The 19,011-nt window shown below is 35.6% G+C and overlaps 1 protein-coding gene across 3 annotated transcripts in view; it reads right to left on the bottom strand.

The window, feature by feature from the left end:
* LOC112157392 (teneurin-3) overlaps positions 1-19,011 on the bottom strand; it is an 800,843-nt gene that overhangs the window by 305,427 nt on the left and 476,405 nt on the right. The window contains exon 10 of one of the 3 annotated variants that reach the window (XM_036213709.1): positions 8,214-8,273. The exons of the other annotated variants lie outside the window; for them this stretch is intronic. The gene's annotated coding sequence lies outside the window, so the exon portion shown is untranslated. The remainder of the gene's footprint in view (positions 1-8,213; positions 8,274-19,011) is intronic. 3 annotated transcript variants of the gene reach the window in all.

Genomic DNA, 19,011 nt, shown 5'->3' with positions numbered 1-19,011 from the left:
TTTTGACTTCAAAAAAAAAAAAAAAAAGGAAAACCTATGCAGGCAATTTGCCCAAAAATAAATTAGTTACATTTTAGTACAAAGTACAGAAGTCTCAGCAACTTAAGTGAAAATAAGTTGAAGTAATGCCTTTTTCTTCAAAAAGATTATTTTGTCTTTGGCTTTAGGCATTGATTTGCGAAAGCAGTGGGAACAGTGTTGCCAAACTCTGTAATGATGCTGGTTGCCAAACTCTATAATGCGCCCTTGCCTGGTGCAGCTTGAACTGATACTTTCTCTAATTGGTTTTCCCACAAACACAGCATTTCTTCAAAGTGTCTGTGTTTATCATCAATTTTAGAACATCACTATTCCATTTGACATTTTTTTGAAAATGAACATAGTTCTGCAACTCAGAGCTCACCCTCAGTTACAAGATAAAAAGGAGCCAGGCACAATTTTAAACAGCCACTTTGTAAATAGTTTTTCTTTTTAGTCATGCAAACAAATTTCTGTCATATTTTGGCACCAGCTTTGGCATATTTGTAAACCATGAACAGATTTGCATGAAAATTCCACTTCTTTTCTTAGAAACTTGGAGAGATGCTGATGTTGGCCCAGAGAAATGGATTTATGTTACTTTTGGCTCAGTTTATGTCAAACCTTTGCTTTGGTTGAAAAGAAAACAAATAATTATAACAGAATCAGAAAAAAAGATGTTTTGGTCGAGTCTTGCAGACAAACTCCGATCATCTCTTTATCCATTGTAAATGTGTTCCAAGTAGTCTTTTATTTATCTATATACTGTTTTTGGCCAAAATATATATATTTTTTAAAGCGTGCCATTTTCTAGGACATAAATCATGAGCAGAAAATTTGCCTCTGAGTTGTGGACAGGACCATTAACGTGAGTAACCCCTGTTTACATACTCTCCCACAAGCTTACAGCCCCTCACACCTCCAAACTATAACATTAGCAGTGCAACAAAAATGGCGAGCAATATTAAAGCTATCCAGCTGTGCAGTGTTGAGCCAGATGCGAGCTCGCACGAGGAAAACGAAAAAGTAAATGAATCTAGTTGTCTTCAAGTGGATGCTTCATAATGGAGTGAAGGAGGGAGCTTGTGTCCCATCCAGTGTATTTTTGATGTCACAAATACGTTTTTTTTTCAAACTATTTTTTGTCTGCTCCTGATTCACAATCATTCGAGTATAAAAATGCTCATAAATGCAAATATTAACTCATAATATACATATTTTAATAAATCCAATATAAAAATATAACTATAATAAAAATCGTTGAGCTTGACTTGTGAATCTAATCTGATCGCCGCCTAAGTAATGATCCACAGCCCTATGAAGGGTCACAGAATGCTTCAGTATGAGCTGCAGACAAACTGACTTTTGTTGCCCCAGATGATGTACCTCAGCATCTCTTTGGGAGCTCATCCCCATTGCCAAGTTTTCTGACGGAAACTCCAAACCACAAAAGAAAATGCCGACAAGTTCAAAATGACCAATTAATGCAAATACCCTTGAATGAAAACACGAGAGGACTAAGAAGAGTGTCTGCTCATTTATCACACATCAAATCAAAGGGAAATCACACTCTAACCACCAAGAAATAACAAAGATTATTTGCCAGGGGCAGGAAACAGATGACTCACCCCGAGCAGACTAACATTAGTGAGCCGTGAAACATCATTCAATCTGTTAGCAGTCTAGAAAGCAGCAGTGTAACATTTCCTGATGAATCATGTCTTTCTGTGAGCTGGAGAGTGTGGAGCAGTGAATCTGCTGCATGGAAAAACAGAAAGAAGGTAAGCAATTACAAGAAAACACAGAGGGTCTAATTATCAGGAGGGCAGATATGACGTGGTGGTTAGCGGGGGTCGGCTGCTAAACGGAAGGTCGGCAGTTTAATCCCCACCTCCTCCACATGTGGCATGTCCCCATTTCTTATTGTAGAAAGTAAATGAGTGTGCAGCTGAAAGAAAGATCAGCTTTTACATGCACAGGCAAACTGGCGTCTTTCTGTGCGATAAAATAATAATAATCCGGTATAAAAAGAATTCTAAATATATGGAAAAAGCCTTCAGAAAAATATGGTTTTACAATATATTTTGAATTTATGAGAACATGGATGTTAAGAGTTATTATGTTGATTTTATAAACAGAATTAAGACCCTTTCAACAATGAAAAAGGCAAAACAAAAATCTACAAAAATGTGGCTTTCATCCCTTAACTCACTGACTGATTGACTTTAGTCCCAATAACCTCAAAATCAATTTTTAAATATATGTTATTTACTTTATCTTAAATCAACCCCCCCTACACACATACACACACTCATATTCAGTCGGACCATGATTGCATGAAAAGCCAAATGAGTAGGATGACTGTTACCATGGAAACACAACTGTGTGGTGCCAAGTGGTGCAAACCTTCTACCTGGAATCACCACATTATTCAGTGCATGCACATTTTGAGCACACTGAATGATCATGATTAATTATTTGGAAGCTCCAAGAGCCTCTTCTGCCCTAATGATCTTTGTTGTGAGTTATTCTCTTTTTTTTTTTTGTTATTCTATGTACTTTTAAACTTCACGATTTGACTCAAATCATAAAACTAATCAATCTTTGGTGAAATTTGAAGTGTTATTGTGATCGTTACTGCTCTGCTTTTCATCAAAAATACACAAAAAAATATATGTTTGCCAGATAAACAACTTCAAAGTTTAAGTTATTTCAAGTGTATTCTTTATTGTTTGAAATAAAATGAATCAAAAGAAATATTTTTAGATACATTTACTGGTTTATCGAGGCAGACAAATAGTATGTTTAGTTTGTTAGTGAGACCATTGAGTGTGTTCAATGAGAGGCCGTGAATGTGTGTGCGTGTACACAGCAGTCCAGGATTTTGTTTTGTTTTACAGTATTTTTTTCTCTAACATACTTGTTCATTTTAATGTTACCATTTATTATTTTCAAATTAACCGAAAGCTAAATTTGATGCTGAATAATAAAGACAAATAAATAAATAAATATATAAAATTTAATGATTTGGCAACATGCTCTTAATTATACATATATTTTTGCTTGGTTGTTTACTTAACCCCTTTTAAGTCTGATTTAATTTCAAATTAGATAAAAAATATATTTTCTTTACTGTTTTTTTTTTCTTTTATTGCGATATTGAAGTAAGTTAGGTCCTTAAATTTAATGGTACGTTACAAATTAGCAATATTCAGCATTAAGGGGTTAACCTACTTTTTCAGTTTCATATTTTTCAGTATAAAAGTTGCTCCTTTTATACATTTCTTTTTTTGCATAATTTTGCAAAGGCTGTAACTTGTACTTGATTAAAAAAAAGTAGGCTTATATATTTGTTAATTTTCCACTAACAAATGTTGCAGGGCGTGGGTATCAAGATTTACTATGAATAAATGTTTGCTCTCGGACAAATATTTGGATAAATACATTTCTCCCAAATGTCTAGTTATGTTTATTATTATTAATGTAAGGGTGCTTGAGATGCAACATCTCTTTTTCAACGGGGTCCAAAATACAGAACAATACAACAAATACAAAAACACACAAATTAAAAATAGATACACATATAGATTAAAATAATTTTAACTACAGACAAAAAGACAAGACAAACGTGCCAATACAGGATGTGGGTATCAGTGTTTGCTATGTAGAAATGTTCAGTCTTGGCCACATATTTTGATAAATAAATGTATCCCAAAAGTGCAACTTTTTCTTCTTTATTATGCAATTTCTGTCAACTTATAGTGCTGAAAATACTTGTGTAATGTACCTGTCATTTGTGTTTTATTTAGTAAAATTGCCAAGTTGTTCCTGAAATGATTAGTGATTCGAGCAATGATGCAAAGTCTGCACATGATGAGGCGGAGTCACACACCCACCAGCACATTGTGGCAAGGCTTCTTAAGTAGAAACCATTTGGCCCTCAAGTGTGGTGTCAGCTTGAACTGGGGGCTATCAGCAGCAGCGTTTAAGCCCTTTAGTCCAGTGAAGCATAACAAGAGCACTCCTTTATTTTTCATGGTTGTTTGTTGGGAGGAGGAACAGATTAGATGCAATATATGCAATAAAAACCCCAGTTCATATTACCTTACCTTGACTTTTTTCATTCCAGTTTATTTGTGGTGAATCTCAAAAGTTTTTTTTCCACTATATTGATTAATTATCATATCCGAATGGGGGTTTTATTGTGTTCATTTTGATTTGGGTGCACATTATGCCTTGATAGATGGAACCTCAAATGACAGGTTTTTTAATTTGTTTTGCTACCTAAGACATGGAATGTTCCTCACTGATGTAAGACTTTGTGGTCATGCAATTAAATTGGAATTGAAATGGAAAATGTCCAGGTGTGCATCCTTTTTTTTTTCCTCTTGATCCCCCTACCGTGTTCTTGCGCACCAATGGTCAATTTTAGTATCTCCACAGCACCGAATGCTGTTTGCTTTTGAACTAATCATTAATAACTGGCAATAGAAGTTCCAGTATTGATCATTTTAAGAAAAAGTAACCAAACAAAAGCCTAATTGGCATTAAAATGAACCCTAGTTAAACTAAAACCTCAAAAATCCAATCATGACCTTGAATACGAATTTAAATTGATTCAGAAAATTGGCAGGGATACCTAGCCTCTAATATTATGACAAGTTAATATGCTGCCATGTCAAGTTTAGTGAGACTGAAACCGTTTGAGGAAAGGTAAGAGGGACAGTCTAATTGAAGAGGTTTAGATGAAGGTGTCGCTCAATTATTCATTTGTCAAAAGGCACCAGGCTTTTAAATTATTTGAAACAACTGCCACCAATCGGATCATTCCCCGTAGTAAACCCTGGAAATGCACACATTTCTATTGTACCTTGAACACATTAATTTCATTGAATGATAAAAATGTAAATCTGATTTTCACTCTCTGCTAATTAAGTGCAGGTGTATCCCAGGATGTGATACTCATTAAACTATTCTAATGAGACTGTCAGGTGGGATTCCAGCAAAAACAAGGAGCCAACAGACTCTCCCTCGCCACATTAAATGAGTCACAAATCTGCTGCAGACATGTATTTCTGTCCCTACTCAGCAGAGAGGAGGGAACACACGCCTCTTTTGCTGTGACTCGTTTTTCACAAGTACATCTCACTTTTTCCTAAAAGCGTCAAAAAGGATTGTAGTCAGCCCCAGTAAAAGACAGAAAAAACCCAGACACATGCAGATGTTTTTCTGTGTTTTTTGTGTAAATATGCAAACTGTATAGGTTAATAAATCAATGTATTATAATTCAGTTTAAATGATCTGTGCTTTTATTTGTAAATTAGGATAAATACACAAAATATGCTTATAAAGCATGAGTTAAATGCTGACCTGGTCTACAGTAACAGCTGTTATACCTTTATTCTGAGTCTGTAAAAACAAAAGAAGTGTAATGGATTTATCAACAGCTACTTCAATACATGTTTTCCTATGTGATTGTAATGTTATGATTGGGGTTAAGTATGTTTTATAAAAAGGGCCCCAAATTTCAACACTGTATTGTTGTTAAAATAGCAGTTCCTTCTGGCTTCCGTTTTTGTTTTTACACGACTAATGTGAAGTTTCCAAAAAAAAGTCACATTTTTACACCCAGAAACTGAATTTCATTTACCGTTTTAATGTTAGTACCAACTTCAAAAATATAATTGTTTGTATTTATATTACTTAATAACTAAAAAGTAGATTTTTCACAATTTAAAGATAATTTATACATATCAAACCATACATGTATCTTTACTAACACAGATTGTATCACTTTAATTACATCCACTAGATTTGTTTCTTCATAAAAAAGTGTGTATCATCTGCAAATAATAGATAATTTTTAATTTGATAATTTGAATGTGCTGTCAATATTATTTATGTAAAGAATAAAACATTTAGGACCCAAGCCTTGAGGTACCCCACACATTATGTTGAATAAACTAGACTATTTGTACATACTGCTTGCTGTCTATTTTCCAAGTAACAAGAAATCCATTGAAGTCCCCAATCCTCTAATGTCATACAAGCTAATTTCCGTACAATAATTTTATGGTCAATGGTGTCAAACGCTGTTTTGAGATCTATGAAAATGCTAACTAGATTTTATTTTTTTGTCAATTGCATTGACTGTTCCTTTCGTAGCTGCATTAATGCCATTGTTGTTGAATTATTGGCTCCAAAACCACATTGGCTAGTGTCCAATATATTTTCTCTCTGAATGGATTCATCCAGCCTGGTAACACACAGTCTTTCTAGGACAAACTGAGAGATGACAGAGATATTGGTCTGTAGTTGTTAAAAATATGTTTCCACTTTTGTCGAGCAGATTTACCTTTGCAATTTTTGTTCTATCAGGGAGGATTCCTGTTGCAAATGACACATTACATACATGAATGAGTAGATGAATAATGTTTTCCATTACATTTTTTATAAGTATTATTTAAATTTACAATTAAGTTGCCTAATTCTGAACTTCATTGAAGGAGATGGATTAATTATAAATAAAAAAATGTATTTAAAGACAAGATCTTTCTGAACAACTTTAGAAGGCCTTAAGACCCCATTCTGATCAACTTTTAAGATTATTTTAAGTGTTCTTGGTTAAAATTATTTATGATTGAGCATTTTTGAGCCAAAAAACTTAATATAGTGTCATTTTCTTAGATACAGTTTCTGCGGTATTTTAAAAAAATTTCACCTCTGAGTTGTGGGCGGGGCTGTTGACACGGAACAACCCAGCCCCCTTTCCTCCCCGTTGCTGAGAGTTTAGAGCATTTATGGCTCACCCAGTGTACATTCTATGCCACAAAAAAACATTTTTTAAACTGCATTTTTTTTGTCTGGTCCTAATTCACAATTATTTGAATAAAGAAATACTCAGATATGCAGTTTTGAGCTTAATTTTCTTAACGTATATTCTCCATCATCGGAAAAATGCCACAAGACTATGTTAAAAACACCAAAAACCTCAATTTCACTGGTCTATAATAGTACTCCCTCATATGCTAAGATGTTATGTGATGGTTCTTCTCAATATCAGGTAAAAATGTTTGAAAATTTAAAAAAGAAAATTTCTGCTTAAATCTGCTCCCATAAAAAGGCCAACTATAGAAAGCTATAATATATTTGAGGTGTCAGAAAGTCAGCTGCAAAAAGGAGACAAATTTAAGAAAATAAAGAGATCACTAATAAAATCCTGGTATTGGTGCTCCAGCGGGAAATCTGAAGCCAAGTTTTGGTAAGTGAAAGTGAGAAAGGAGGAAATAGAGTTGCAAAGTAATAAGAGGGATATGTTGAAGTTGAGTGGTTTGTCATCACAGCAACACTTGGTCAGAAACTAACAACAACACTTTTAACACTTAATCAATTTCCCAAGACTCTAGCGGCAGAAAAAAAAAAAAAAACTGCAAAAAGGGAAAAGTGCAGTTTTTCTCCTACCATAAAAATATGAACTGCTGATTCAGACATATTCTCTATTCGCCTCCGACCATGAACAAACCTAAAAAAAGAACTAGGATATATACTCTGTTTAAATACTGGAGGCTACATTTAACACCATTGTCCCTAAATCAATAATATTTCATTTTTATTTTATAAATCGTTATTATTTGTTTATATTAAACTGAATCTTTTTAATTAAAAATGTTGTTGTTGAAAAAATTACAGACTTCCATTCACAAACGGTTTCATTATAGCATTTTCAAAATGCTGTCTGAATTCTTTTTAAGGATAAAAATATATAGTTTGAAAAAAGAAGTAAAAAGATGTCAATAAAGAACATGGCTATTCCTTTAGAGATTCATCGTGACATACAGGAGAAGAAATCAGCAGCAGGTTTGGGACCCCGCTGCTTTTTCTCCATGTTTGTTTCCAAGCAGCTCAAACTAGACTTGTGTGTCTCTTTTGAGTTATTTTAATCTAATTTGCTACATTTTCTTCAGCTTCTGTCTTCACCTCTGGCAGCGCTAAAAGTTGCCAGCCTGTATTTGAATCACATGAGCAGACCTGCGCAAGCAAACATGGCTAATTTACACTAATCTCACCAAGACGGAAATCTCTACCTCTGGATCGTTTTGCACCTTCCACAGGATCCGTGTATGTGTGCGCGTCTGTGCTGTAACTGCAAACTCTGATCACAGATAAGGTTTCACTGATAATATCAAACACTGTACCAGTTCGTGTGGATGTGTCCAGATTCTGAAACCGGATGCTTTCCTTCAGACTGCAGGCGCCTAAGAAAGTGACAGATAGTGGACTTGCAAGGTTATCCCACAAAAAAATTAAACACACACACACACAATATCTAAGGTATACAGATCTGTGATCCTGTAAGAACTTTTAAATGCCCAAGTTTGAAACTAAACTCTTCAAAGTAGCTACTACTACAGTATTTACTACATTTCTGTTTGAAATGAAACTTGTGAATAGCACAAATAAAATTAATTTGTAGATTCAAATTAATTCCTCTTAAATTATTATTGTTCTAAAGAGATTCTCCGATGAAAATTGTGTTTTTGGTGTTTTTAAAATGATTTTCTGGCTTTTTTAGGATGATGGAAGGCATATATTAAGAAAATTAAGCTCAAACGTGCATTTTTCCAAGCTCTCAACAATGAAGAGGGGAAGAGGGGCGGGGTTGCTTCACTTACTTTAAGGTAAAAATGCCTATATACATCTATTGCGTAAACCTTCGAACATAAATGCCAATAAAGCACATTTTACTTGCTGAGATACTTGCTTAAGTGTATTTATAGAATTAGTTTGGTTAAAGAAACATAATCAAACTTAAGACTCAGGAACCCTCTCATCGTGCACATTCTCTTCTCTGCCTATAAACTTATTTGTTCACAAAAACAAGGCCTTTTTAAATATAATTTATTTGTGTACAATGGAATACCACAGAGAAAAAAAACAGATAAAAGCGGACAGCCTAAGATAGAACAGGACCTCATCATAGTTTCAGCTCTTTAAGTGGTTTAGATTGTCTCTGCATGCAGGTGCAAATATACTTTTAACACACAGCATCTGCAAAGTAAATAAATCAAAAATAAATTATGCTGCTCAGTAATAGAATAAAACACTTGTGTACCAGAAAAAAAAATGGTGAAGCTGCCACAAAAACCCTTTAAAAACCTGTGAGGTTGCCGGCATAGTACCTGATCAAACCTAAGGGGGTCTCTGTAGTTATATGTCTGTATGTTTTACTGTGTCAGTATTTAGTAAGTTATTTTATGCAACAATGAGGAACTATGATTCATCAATGGTTAACTTATTTTTTTCAACTTTGCTGCTACTAATCCAGTCAACAGGTAACCCTGCTTCTTGCTTGTTTGTTTATTCACTTGTCCATATTCTGATAGTTAAAGTCCCACTTTGACCATCTTTGGATCTATTTCAAGCGTTCCCAAAGGTCCTTCAATTATGATGATTTAAGGCAAAATCCAAAAACTTGGGATTTAACGATTCCGTCAAGCCAAAATTAAATTTGATTCACAGTTTTAAAAGTCACAATTTCAATTTTTTTCATTTTTTTTCTCAACACAATGAATTAAAGGTAGGCTATTTTAAGGTTAAGTATGTTTTCACTCACAGCGAGCCTGCATGACGAAATGTCATCTACTCTGCATTTTTGAAAATTTTGTCACAAAACGAAAATATATATATGCCCTTTTCTCTACAAATTGGTTAGTCTAGATAACTAAACATACTGGATCCAAGTATTCCACAATGAGTGAGACAAACATTTTGAAAACAAGCAGGGTGGTAGATCTAAAGGACCAGGACATTCCTGCCCTGAAGCCTGTTTCCAGTGGAAAAGATCTCCATCACTGGAGATCTACTAAGCTGATATTAAATCTTTCATGTTTTTTAATCTTTACTCATGAGCAGATCTATTGAATACTTAGACTCCTCCACCTGTGACAGCAACTAAACTGAACTCAATGATTAAAGTTGACTCATTTTACATATGTAGATCATGACCTTGGAGTTTTGAATGTAAAATTTTCCTTTCAGCTCCTTTATTTGGCTGCAAACTTCATGGAAACAACTGTATTTAATAGAGCAATGTAACATTAATCTGCAAACAGATGGATTTCTGTGGTACCATTTCTACAAAAAAAAGGCCATCTGTACCTGAACATTCCCTAAAAAACTTCTGTCCCAAAGCAGTTCACAGTGCAGCCCCAGCAGAGTCTGGACCACCTTGGAAACAAGCTTCACTCAACATCAGCAATGAACCAATTACCTCCATCCGTAATAAATGGGATTTAATGGCTCTTTGCAAAAGTCCAGAGGCCAACAGTTACTTGGAACCTCCCACGCAACACTCCAAGCTTCTTCAAGCCCACAGAACGCAGAAAGGCTACACAGTTTTGTTGAACCAAAGACATTTTAGAATCAGAATGAGCCAAGATTTAGTAGAACGTTTTAAAGAAAATTGTTATTTATTCTTTTTTTTTTTTTTATAGCACCGCCCATTTTTACAAATATTTTCAAGCAAATATTATTTTTTCTTTTAATTTTTGTTGGTACTCACAAAAACACATCAAATCAAATGTACTTCCATGAGACAAAAATCCTTTGAGCTTTTTTTTCTTTAAATTACTAGCATTGGATCAAGGATTCTACAGGAATTTATTTCACAACAGTGAATGGCAGAAGTTACACGGTAAGATTTCTGTTTGCTATGCAAATTTGGACACAATTGTAAAAGGCATATAATTATATTACACTTTACTATCTTGCTTTTAGGCCCCACGCACTTTACAGTCACAGTACCATTCACCCATGCACACATACATTTACAAACTGATGTCTGCTGTCTAACACTGGTGCCAACATGCAACCACCAGGCGTAATTTGGGGTTCAGTGTCTTGCCCAAAGACACATGGAGTCAAGGCAGGACAACCTTTTTGTTTCTTTGTCTCCTCCACATTACATCGATTGACAGATGGTTTATCACATGCACATATTTAGATATAAATTTCTGAGATTGGGTGCAGACACAATGCAATGACAAAAACAAAATCCCCTTATGTCATTTGACTCGAAACGTGTCTGATATCAGAGCTGGTGATGCAATAAATGGATGAGAGAAGCCGAACATTAGGGGTGACGGAATTAATGCATGGTGGAGTTGAAAGCGCATTAGAGGATTGTGTGCAAGCCTCCTCTTGTGGGATGTAGTGGCACAAAAATGAATGAAGTCAGGTAAGAATCTCAATGAGCCCTGGCATATGCACATGACACTATCATATGTATTGATAGCTGTGAAAGAGAAAGGTAGACATATGCTCTGGAATCGAGAGGAAAAAGAAGGTAACAGGGATATTAAAGGGGTGTGGGACTGAAAGGTGAGTAAGTGAAACAGTGAAGGTACAAGAAGGAGAAATCAAGAAAGTGCAGGAGTTCACATACTTTGGCTCGACTGTTTAGAGCAATTGGAAGCATGAAAAAGGTGAAGAGGTGAGTGCCGGCCGGATTTGAGTGGGTGGAAAAATGTGTGACAGAAGAGCTGCAGCAAAAGGGAAAATGTTCAATATAGCGGGGAGGACAGACATGTCATAGAAAGTGGCATTGCAAAAATGACAGAAAGGCAGAGATGGAGATGACTGGACTGAATGTGTGTTTTTTATTTTAGTCTGAAGAAGATACATGGGACTAAAAGACATATTGACAGAGGAACACCTCAGTTTGGAGGTTTCAGAGACAAAGAGATAAGTTAAACGCTTTGGAGAAAGATGGGGCAGCAAGTACAAATGGGGATGCCAGGTAGGAGACAAAAAGAGGACAAACAAGATGATTTATGGACGTGTTAAAAGAAGTCGTGGAGTCAGTGGGTGTGAGAGAAGCACCGACAGCCGACAGGGTCAGACAAAAACAGGAGATTTGCAGTGGAGACCCTTGAAAGTAACAGTCGAAGAACTGTGAAAGCAGCATATTCATCATCACTAGGAGGGTTATTTCAAAAGAAATTGAGAGCAGCCACTGAAACACGAGAATAGAGTGATTCTTGCATGGGTTATCATATCTTAGTGATCATTCTGGTATGCATATTACAACAAGAAAAAATCTGAAAAATCTAACAGATAAGAATGTCCTGCACCAGTACTGGACTGTTGTTTTTGCAATTCTTCTGTCCAGCTACACGTTTAAGCAAAAACTTTACCACGTACTCAAAAATTTACACACACCGTTGAAAATATATATTTTTTGACACCTAAAAAAAAAGAGACAGAAAAATGGCAACATCACAGCAGGAGAGAAACTATGGAGAGAAAGTAAACTCATCAGGGAAAGTGCAGCCGCGAGGGAGTGATGAGAATAGAAAGTTCTGTGTTGAGTCTTTTAAAAATCCATATTTAGACTGAATTATCAGGCATATGTGTTTAAGAAAGTGGGAAAAAGTCAAATTTTCACCAGATAATATTCACAATCTAAGTTCAAAGCGGCTGAAAAGAAAACTCTGATCATCCAGCATTCTAGCAGCATTTAAAAGCATCATTAAGACCCAAAACTTGAAGAAATAAAAAGAGTCTCACATCGGATTTGTGCGTAAATGCGTTTTCTTGTGTGTGCATCAGGCGATTTGTGCATATTTTTTAAAGACTTGTGTGTAGTTAGTTTTAAGCTGCTGTAATCTTAAATTGTGTGTGTGTAAATTATATTTTGTATTTTGAAATGTTTGTACATGTGGATACACAACTGCAAGACTACACAGTTTTGCATCAAATTACTTGTATGAGTTACAAACCAAGAATTACGCACACACAAAATGGGCAAAAATCGTCTATGGGGCTGAAAAAAAAAGTAAAAAATTGACAAATTAAACTGAAACACGTTTTCAAAGAAAGTTTTGAAAATATTATAGGATGGCTTTAGGACCTACGGATTGGTGGCCATTTTGTGGCAAAATGAAAAATTTGCAATTTTACCATTTTCCTATAAAATGGGAAAAGAGAGCATTGTTTTAAGCAACCTTCACAACATTTCTCATAGAAGGTTCAGCTTAAGTCTACAACCACAACTGAAGTTTGGTCGACCTTTGATTTCTGGAAAAAGAGACCATCTTGAATATTCTACAAAAATAGTACCTTCTATAAATTTAAATTACTCTTAGGGATTTCAATCCTTCTAACTCCTCGAGCATTATTGGGAAGCAACTTGGGAAAAATGCTTTTTAAGTTTGTAGATTTTGAATGCCGTTAGATTGGCGAGCTCACAGAAACGGACTATTGTGACCAGAATGTTGTGAAAATTTGATACATAAATCACATTAAATTAAACAAAAAAAACACACAATATGAACACATTAGGAATGTGGGCGTGGTTAAGAAAAATTCTCTGTTGCCAAGGAAATCCAAAAATGTTCTTTTGCCGATACTTTTAAAAATGGCATTGACATGTTTGTCACTCCCTGACGACCAAAACATTAAATGGCTGCTAAGGAGATAAAACCAACAGAAAAGCAGCATGTTAGACTCTGACTAGGGTGGCAGCGGCGAAGAGAGGGGCGTGCAGCTAGTGAGGGTCAAAAAGGAGGTGGCAAGAGCTGGGGCGGGTAGCACCTGGAGGACATACAAACCCGCTTAATTTAATTTCTATTTGCCCCAATACTCATTAGTTCGTAAAGACACCATCTTAAAATCCTGTCTTACTTATAGGCCTGTCATGAGCCTATTTTGGTAACAAAATATGCAAACATCCCGGCCTCACACTGATCCTGTTCTTGATTCTAAAGCTTTATTTGTCATTTTCTGTCACTGTTTGGTCAGTGGTTAGTTTGGTCATTTTTGTGGCCAAAACAATCCCATTATCCAACTTGGCCTTAATTCTTATCCCCCGCTAAGTATCATGAGAGTTACATGACTTCTTAGGGATTGGCACACTGTCTGCAGATAGACTGACTGCAGCCATGGTCAGCCACGGCGCTTCGTGGAAACCATTTGCCCGGATCACTCCAAGTCACAACACAACATTTTCACAGTTGGTGAAATTAATGCTAAAGTCCTGCAAGAAGAAACTTTTCAGCAAACTATTTTAGAGTAAAAAAAAAAAAAATGAGATCACACAAATTATATGATTTTAATATTAGTATATATATATATGTGTGCTTTTATTCAGCTTTTTAAAATGTGTTTCTGAATGTTCCTCATCTTTTGATTCGCTAGTCTATATGCCCATAATTCCAGCTCAAAAATATTACTCGCTGATGAACAATTAATCCCCTTTTTTTCCCCATTTTGACAAACACCTCATATTATCATAATTAACCTCACAACAAGGAGTTAGTGCTTTAGGTGAGAGATAAACAGAAAGAAAGACAAGATTAGGGCTGAGAGGAGAGGGAAATGCTGTTTATGTCGGAGTCTATCCAGACCTCTAGGAATTGGATATTCCTCAAATGTGAATATAGGTTTTAATTCCCCACATGAACAAATGACCTGTGGGGCTTGTTTTGGGAGGAAACTGGTCTCAGAGCAATTCATTAATATATATTGTATATAGACTGTTGCAATAAAAACACCTAAGGGAGCCATTATGTTTTTCCTGAAAATATGGGTCTTTGCAGATGGTGACTTTATCCCTCCCTCAATTGGGCTTAATTATGGTTTCCTGAGAAACACTCTGCTCTGCAGGCTGTGTGACCACTGATTGCTGAGCCCCTTCGTTTTCTATGTTCCTTAGAATCGATCAGCTCCTGCTTTCAATAATACCTTAAAAGGAAAACACCTCTAAATATAAAACTCTGACTTCACAAGTAATTGGTGTTTTTTTGTTTGTTTCAAACCATTTGCATTCCATGAACTGGTGCTTACAAATAAGATTTTTCTCCTCCATTTTCATTGGTTATTAAGTTGGCTTTGGCCATTGTATGCATATTTTCAAAAATGTGAGTTCCTGAAAAAGACACTTCAATGAAAATTGTATTATTGGAGTTTTTATTATGTTCTAGTCGCTTTTTTTCTTTTGAAGGAGAACAAAAAAAAGGTTAAAATGGCATTTCTGAGTATTTATTTAATCAAATTGTTGTGAATCAGGAGCAGAAAAAATACAGTTTGAAAAGGAAAATGTTTGTGACTTAGAAAATACGTGCTACAAGTTCCCAGCTTTGAGGTGTCAGCATCACGGAGGGGAAAGGGGGGTGGGGTTGCTTTGTGGCAACAGAATATCTTTTGCATATCTTTGAACGCAAAATCAAAGATAGGGAGAAAGCGAGATGAAAAAAAAAGCGCATCTGGAAACATTTGCGTTGCATATATTTTTAAACAAAAAAAAGTTTTGAAAGAAAATATTTATTTTCATTTGCAAATCATGAGGTTTTATTCATAAAACTTTACATTTTTATCTTATAACTGACTTCTGTTCAAATATTGTGGCACAAAAATCCATCAATAATTTTGAGATATTGCAAAAAGTCCAAGTTTTTGTTCCTATTATCCAAATAAGAAAGACGTCATTGGGATGCATTGCTCACCTCCCACCCTATAGTGTTCAAACATTCAAACCTTCAGTTTTGGTTAAAAAAAAATGTTTAGGGCTCATTGGTCATCTAGTTTGATCAATAAATGTTAAGACTTTTAAGCTGCAGTGTCAGTAAGGAAGATCCACCTCACTTATGGGTTGTTACCAATTTGGCGTTCACATTCAACCAATTAGTAAATACCCCGGCTCCTTTTCAGCCAATCATAATCATATTTTTGCCTTTAAACTCATAATTGGTTGGTGTAGGTGGTTTTCCATCCCTCCGCCTGGAGCAATGCTTTGGAACGGTCTGTCTACCATCAACCTCTAGGCTCTGGAGTTCATCCATCTATAGTCCAAATTCATCGCAATATGTCATTGGCCTTGAGCAGGGAGAGGCAACTTTAATGATGGGGACGGCCACAGTTTTTCTTCATCACTACCAGAGGTCTGCATAGGACTGCACACTTCTATAAATGAGATAGGAAAAAACGTACAATTTTAAATTACACCAAAATCTTTGTTAGCTTTATTTATAAACCAGTCTTCTTCACTGAAGGCCACCTGCTGCAGATTATTGTGAGCGCCATCTACTGGTATGTAATTACAGCTTGGAATTAAGTTCTACAGTAGAGGAAACATAGTCTGAAATGTACGAGAACTATGTTGAATGAGGACGTGGGCCGCCAGTTGCCTATCCCTTGCCTATCCCTTGTCTAGAACCTAATCCCCAAAGATTTTGGGATTACTTTATGGACATTTTTCTGTAACACAAATAAATCTTTACTTTCATACCAATGTCTTTAAATAATCTAAAAGTTAAGAGTGAAAGTTACAATTAAAGGCTTGAATGATTAAATCAAAGCATTCTAGGGATTCTAGCAGAAATGGAAGTAGGGCCGCTCGTCTTACACAAATGAACTCACAAACTACATCTTGAAACAGGTTAATGTGTGCAATTGTAATATACTTTCATATAAGAAAAAAAAATCAAAAATTAAGTGACAGCATGACAAATAGAAACGAACGTTTATCCAAGTAATAAATGAAATAAAAGCTGTTTTTTTATTCTGCTTGAAGGACATTCTGCACTGGCAGGAGATAATACATCAACTAGAACAAATACACTATACAAAACAAAAACAAAAGAAATCTGTTTCTTCTCAGAAAAAACTAAAACTTTACCAAAAAAATCTGCACAATGTAATACAACAAACAAACAAAATAAGACACAATCAGTTACAGCAAATGCTACACTAAAAAACTTTTCTTAGGTTTTTTTCCAAAAAGTATAGAACAAAAAATATAGAAAATGATCAACTAAAAAAATCTAAACAAACAAACAAAAATACGTTTATTTTGTCAGACTTGCGCTATTAACACAAGAAAGAAGTTTTGAAACTGAAACAGCTCTCTGCCAGATATTTACTTTGTATGTAGAGAAAATATTCCGCAACCATGAGGTTGAATGGAAAGACAGACAGATGGATGGACAGAAATATGACAGCATATAAAGAGGAACAGATAAAGTGGGAGGGGGTGTGGAAGCAATTCCTTGCACACCTCTCAGTCATAAATATGGAAAAGGAACAGCGTGGCTCAGCCAGCCCTCCTACGAGCAGAATGTTATCCTGCTTCTTTGGCAAGATGAAAAGAAAAAAAAAAAAACCCTTCTCATCAAGACATGCAGAACTCGGGCAAACAGAGGCGATCGTTCCCAGATAAAGAGATATTGAATCTACCGTAATGAGAAATATCAATTAATAAGTAGGCTTCAGTTTAAACGTCAAAAAAAGAGGATTCTTTTGGGCGGAGAAGCATCCCAGTTAACTCGTCCAACAGCAGTTTTCGTCTCACGTTCTACCTCTATGGTTTGACAGCCGAGGAGTGAATCTCATGGTGGCATTAGAGAAGGCTGTACCAATGTGTGATGTAGTTTCACGGATTCTACGTAACATTCAGCACTGGAGATGTAAGTCGAAGGGCGTCAGAGCGGCAAGCTGAAACAGGCCGTGCTGCTCTAGGTTGGATGATGTCAGGGTCAATTTATATGACAAGTGATCCCCACTCCGAGTCCCTCTCGCTCCACCTCTCATGTGAAAAACAAAAAACAGACTGTCCAGAGCTGCAGAATTGATTTGTCATGATGGGGTTTTCATGGTTTGAGCACATTTACTTACCAGGCTTGCTCAATACAAGCTCAAGCTGGGACTTTTTTCTTCAGTATCAACATTGCTTTTCACCAACTATTACCCAGAACTCCCCTACTGGTTTATATATTTGTAATTAATGAATCTTTAAGTGCTGTACTCCAACAGAAACTACTTCCAGGCAATGTTTTTTTCTCCTTGAAGCATAAAGAAATCCTCGGGGACTTTGCTTGCCCCTTGTACCAAAGCCCATCCTGCTCACACAGATGGGGGTGTGTGTTTGAAGTTGCTGGATAGCTGGGTCCTTTCTGCATTTAGATGTTCCCCCTGTGGCCCTGAGGATTTTATCTGGGTTTTCCTCACTTCAAAGACACGCACCATGGGTTCATTTGTCATTCTGAATTGGTAGTTGTAAAGCATGTCCAGCTGATCAAGCCGTTTTACTCAGGAGGTCAGCCGCTGATCTCAGTTGCACAATTTCACCAGAACTTACAAATACAAGCAGACGACCCCCGAATACGACCGGGTCACTTTAAAAACATGGTTATTTTCAGTCCATGTAGTCCTTGGGCACAGCAATATTAGTATTTTTCAGTACATGAAATGTAAAGATTGTTAGGAATCAAAAGAAGCAAAAATAAAAACATGACTCATACAATAAATAACTGGGACAAGAGTCTGCAACCTGCAGCTCCGGAGCCATATGCAGCTCATTGACCTCTCTTTTGTGGCTCTCTGGTTGAAGAATCATAGCATACTTTTAATTTTAAATATAATGCATTTTTTGGACTATACACTGCATCAAGCAAACAAATCAGATCAGTTGAACTTTATTTAACTCATTTACAATCAGTTTAGGCATTTGGCTACAATACCCATAATGCTCCTACAATGTATCAAGCAATTTGGGTTCGTAGACAGATTTTTGTACCACAGAATGAAAAACCAGAAATCATACTTGAGGCACATTGGAATTTAAGGTGGACTGTCTATTACTGAACAAAATTCAAGGATTTTAAATGTGCATTATGGTCCTAAAATATAGAGTATGTTGCAGTTGAATTAGCTCTAATTTAATTTTTGTTAAATTTACAGATGTTTGGCTGATATTCAACAATAATGATAAGTTAAACTGTGTATAGGTTTTTTCTTTTTCTTAAATCACTCAGGACAGTAACTACTATACGATATTTGCCTGTTTGACATGATCCTATCCTACAAGGTGTCTTTTATTTTGAAATGAATGCGAACCTTTGTCAAAAGTTACTAACTTTTTTCCATTTAAGAAAAAGGTCCTCTTTATGAACATGTTATATTTATGTAAAAAAATATATATATATATATATATATATA

The sequence above is a fragment of the Oryzias melastigma genome, linkage group LG1 (assembly GCF_002922805.2).
Source record: "Oryzias melastigma strain HK-1 linkage group LG1, ASM292280v2, whole genome shotgun sequence".
In the NCBI taxonomy this organism is placed as follows: Eukaryota; Metazoa; Chordata; class Actinopteri; order Beloniformes; family Adrianichthyidae; genus Oryzias; species Oryzias melastigma.
This window is presented reverse-complemented; position numbering and strand designations above follow the sequence as displayed.